Genomic DNA, 5,000 nt, shown 5'->3' on the forward strand with positions numbered 1-5,000 from the left:
TGATGGATTAAATGTTTGTCATTCTTCAGTAATGGCTTGTTTGGGCTCCACCAGAGATCACATGATAACGTCTCATTATGACGGCAGTAGGGATGAAGATGCGATTAAAACAGCTTGTAAACGTCACGTAGCATTTCATTTACCTCAGGCAAGTCATCAGTGTCCACAGCTCGTCAGTTCACCAGAGAAATGAAGTCAAGAGAAGAGCATTCTGTGAAATATTAGACTATACACTCATTATATTTCACTTTATTTCGTCTTAGTAAGCCATATTTAAATAAATCTTTTATGAACACACTTCATCAGTACAGGACAGATCCATCTGAAGATCCCAGCACACTTTACAGATTCATCAATGATAAATGAAGCTCCAGAAACACACAGACTCCCTGTGACCCAGGGAAAAGGAGGATATTTTGTCCTCTAATGTGTTTATTTACTGACACAGACAGCTTGCAGAGGTGCTTCATGCTGTAAAGTAGATGTTTCAGAGAAGACTTGAGTGTGCAGTAAACAGAAGAGGCTCTTAGAATCACTCCTGAAACGTATTTAGATGAATGAATGCTGTTTACAGTGATGTTTGGTAAAGTTGATTCCTTACAGATCACATTCTAATGCAGTATTTCTCTCTCTTTTTTTTTCCCAGTATAAATATCGAAACGTTCATAAATCAAGATGCATTTACTGGAGAGGCACGATGACAGAAGAGGTGTTCTAGTGAAGTTTATGCTTAAAACTAGAACAAGTATCTGCCAATGGAGTCAAATCTACTTGTTTTCCTTTTGAATTATGTTTATTTTCCCGACCCTATTGGCAGATATTTGCTCTTGTTTTAAACATAAACTCACTTCATTTTCACTTGTCGACTCGTTATCTTCTGTTATTGTGCATCTCCAGTACGGTTGCAAAAAGGTGGACAATTTCCAGTAAATTTCGGAAACATTCCAGGATTTTGTTTTTTTTGAATATTCCAGGGATTTTTTTGGAAAGCTTCCGGAAATTTTCCACCCCTTTGCAACCCTCAACTCATCTTGATTTAAGAATGTTTAGATATTTGTGCTGGAAAAACTGAGGAAGTACGGCACATTTGCAGGAAGTTATACGCATTTTTGAATTAAAAATGTCTAGAAATGGTCTGTTTGAGGTGCTGCTGTTTTTAACAGTAATTGTTGTGAGTTTTGTATTGTTAGCATGTCATCTGGCGTACATGGTCGTGACGTGAGAAGAAAGATCAGATGTGACAGACGAGTTATTATTGAACTATTCTGTCACTAATTAGTCGTGTTAGCACATTATAGTTAAACTTTCAAACCTGTTCATGTGCGATCAGCCTGTAGTCCTTCATTAGAAGAGTTTTACAGGCGTTTTGTGATGGATCTTTCATCTCAGCGTGAAGCGTCTCGCTCTCATTACACGAACCGTCAGTGACTCACAGCTCTATTAATCCACACAATATCACTAATTAACCGAGGTGATTTAGAGCCGGCTGCTCCGATGCTGCCAGATATTCTCACTGATCGTTATTGATCCATTAATTCATATCAGACGCTGCTGTGATCAGCTTAATCTGAATATATGACATCAGCATCATTATCATCGTCTCACAGAGTCGTTATCATCAGATTATTACAACACTGAACAAACATCAGGCTGTTTTATTGCTCATTATCAAACTGCTTATTAATGTCCTCAAACCGATATGCTGTTTAACACCTTCTTTATTTAAAACAAAAAAATTATAAATAAAAAATTTAATTAATTTGGAATGGAGCTGTTGAGTTATTGAACTAAACGGTAATAAAATAAAAATAAATAATAATAATAATAAAATAAATAAATAAATAAAATAAATAAAAATAAATAAAAAAATGTTTTTTTAAAAATAAAAAAAGATACAATAAATAAATAATAAAGAAAATATTTAAAGAAAATAAAAACTGTTTCATGTGTGCAGCTGCAGTATCATCATTCCAGTAAATATTTAGAAATGCAATAAATATACAAAGTGCAAAAACATTTCTCATTTTCAAAACTTGAAGCACTGAACTAAAACTAAATAAACTAAAACAAATAAATAAAACCCATATGGACAATTTAAAAACTGATAAAAATGACAAAAACAACAAAATTGCTAAAACTTTTACTCAAAATAATGTGAAAACGGAAAATATAAATGATATAAAATTCTATAAATGTATAAAATAAAAATTATATTAAAATATATACATTTAAAAAATATATATACTAAATTTATTTTCATTTAGCATTTTTATGATTTATTTAATTATTAGCTTTTCGTTATCTCACAAACCCCAGTTTGTGAAAGCCTGATTCAGATTAGATGCAGTACATTATTGTATTATTGTATATGTATTATAAAAAGTGTAAATAAACACTGAGAGCGATGCGGTTGTTGTGTTGGTTAAACTCCTCTGGTCAGCGATGCGTGTGATAAAGACAGAAAATCAGATCAGCTTGTGCTAACAGAAGTGTTTGCGCTGGTCCTGCAGAGATTACTGTAATTATCTCTGTAAATAAGGAGTGCATGCATCTGTGTATTGTGTGGTTGTGCATTAAAGCCCACCAGAGGTCCTAACACAAACCCACACGCAGGCGTCCTGAAATCTGCCCGTTCAGAACGCTGACCCTCATCATCATCATCCTCGTCCTCGTGATAAATGAGAGCGGCTCTGGGTGCGGTTCTGCGCTTCCGGTCTGTGTGTTTACTGGAGCGGGTTTTATCTTCTGGAAGCGTCTGCGTCTCCGTCTGTGTCTCCTCCCTGCGCAGGAATGCAGCCGCCGCACTGAAAAGATCTTTCTCCTCGTCTTCTGTGGAGGAGAACAAACACAAGTCTGTGTGTGTGTGTGTGTTTGTTACTGTCAGTGCTGGGAAGGTTACTTTGTAAATGTAACAGGTTACAGATTACAAGTTACTCTATTTAAAATGTAACAAGTAGTGTAACTATTTCAGTTACTTTATTAAAGTGATGTAACTGATTACATTTGATAACTTTCTAATGTTTTCAACTGTTAATCATTTTCAAACAGGCCGGGTTAACCTTATTACTGTCAGACTTTCAGAATCCTTCATCACTTCTATTAAGATTATAATAATTTAATTGAAAGCACAACCACCACAGAATCAGCTCCTCTTTTCACTTTGAGATCATTCTGAGGTTAAATGCAGATTTAAAATCATAACAAGATATAGTTTAATAACAATGATACTGTTTTTGAAATCAAATCTATGCATAGCTATGACAGGAAACACTGGCATCTAACAGTTAATCTTAAAAAATAACGCATATACATAAACCCAATTAGGAAAAATAAAACAGTTATGGAATAAGCATGTGTCCTAAACTCCTGGGGTTTCATATTTGTGACCCTGTCTGTGAAAACCCAGCTAAAGTCATTTTTTGGTGATTTACTGTTTTCTATATAAAATAATCCTTCATAAGGTAAAGAACATTCTGTGAAAATGTAACATTGACATCTTTATTACTGACTGAGTAAGACCATGTCAAAGATTGAAATCATAGTGAAATTAATGGTTGAAATCAAACTTTGATGCGCGTTATCTCATAATTAGATTCTGAGACTTTAGCCTGGATTTCACAGAGAGGGTCATATTTTAGCAGTCAATGCAATTTATGAAAGAAATCAATTAAATCTGTGTGTGTGTGAGAAAATATTCAGATGTAACCCCCTTTGTAATCTTTAAAATGTTCATAAGTAACTGGTGATTTCTATATAAAATCATCCTTCATAAGGTTGAACATTCCGTGAAAATGTAACATTGATATCTTTATTACTGACTGACTAAGACCATGTCAAAGATTGAAATCATAGTGAAATTAATGGTTGAAATCAAACTTTGATGCGCGTTATCTCATAATTAGATTCTGAGACTTTAGCCTGGATTTCACAGAGAGGGTCATATTTTAGCAGTCAATGCAATTTATGAAAGAAATCAATTAAATCTGTGTGTGTGTGAGAAAATATTCAGATGTAACCCCCTTTGTAATCTTTAAAATGTTCATAAGTAACTCTAATTTAATTCCACATTTTTTTCTCAGTAACTGTAACTGATTACAATTACATTTATTTTGTAATTAAATTCCGTAATTCCGTTACGTGTAACTAGTTGCTCCCCAACACTGGTGACTGTAAACACAGCAAGCGAACAACACCAAACTCTTTACACGGCTCAATCTAAAGCGTCTGTTTTATTATACAGCATCTTCATTTCCTCTGCTGTGAGAAGTGAAACGCATGAACTGATAGCGTCTGATATAAAATCTCTCTCTCTCTCTCTCTCTGTCTGTCTCTGTCCTTGTTTCTTGTTCAATCAGCTTCTCTTGTCTGTTGGTGTCAAATATAGCTGTCCATTAATAGTAAATGTGTGTTTGAGAGGCAGATTAAAGGGGCAGAACTCTAGAACACTGAGAAAAGACCAGAGTGCACTTCAGACGTTCAGCACACACACACACACACACACACTCTCACACACACTCTCATACACGCACACACACACGCACACTCACACACACGCCGTTATGAACCTCTGTGAGTGTGTGTGTGAGAGATGCTTTCAGCATGTTATCTTAATGTGATTAGCACAGGGTTATTATCATTAACTAACACTAAAACCATACAAAAAAATTGTGCTACTTGAAGTAAAATAAACATTAATAAAAAATACAAATACAAAAACATATTTTATTTTGGTTAGTTGAAAAGAATATATTTTTCATTTTCATTTTGTTTAACTTAGTAAGTTTAATTTAGTACTAAAAACAAACTAAATAAAATAAAATAAAATGTAAAAAAAAAAGATATATATATAAAAATGTATAATAATAATAAATAAATATGGACATATAGTTTAAATAATAATAATAAAATAATAATAAAAATGACAAAAACACAAAAATTACCAAAACTTTAACCAAAATTAAAGTAAAAACATAAAAATATAAAAATGAAGCAAAAATATA

At 33.3% G+C, this 5,000-nt stretch overlaps 1 protein-coding gene across 1 annotated transcript in view; it reads left to right on the forward strand.

Moving 5' to 3' along the window:
* Window positions 1-5,000, forward strand: part of ppp1r16b (protein phosphatase 1, regulatory subunit 16B) — a 55,995-nt gene that overhangs the window by 38,200 nt on the left and 12,795 nt on the right. The window lies entirely within an intron of this gene.

The sequence above is a fragment of the Sinocyclocheilus anshuiensis genome, unplaced genomic scaffold (genome assembly GCF_001515605.1).
Source record: "Sinocyclocheilus anshuiensis isolate Anshui unplaced genomic scaffold, SAMN03320099.WGS_v1.1 scaffold682, whole genome shotgun sequence".
Lineage (NCBI taxonomy): Eukaryota > Metazoa > Chordata > Actinopteri > Cypriniformes > Cyprinidae > Sinocyclocheilus > Sinocyclocheilus anshuiensis.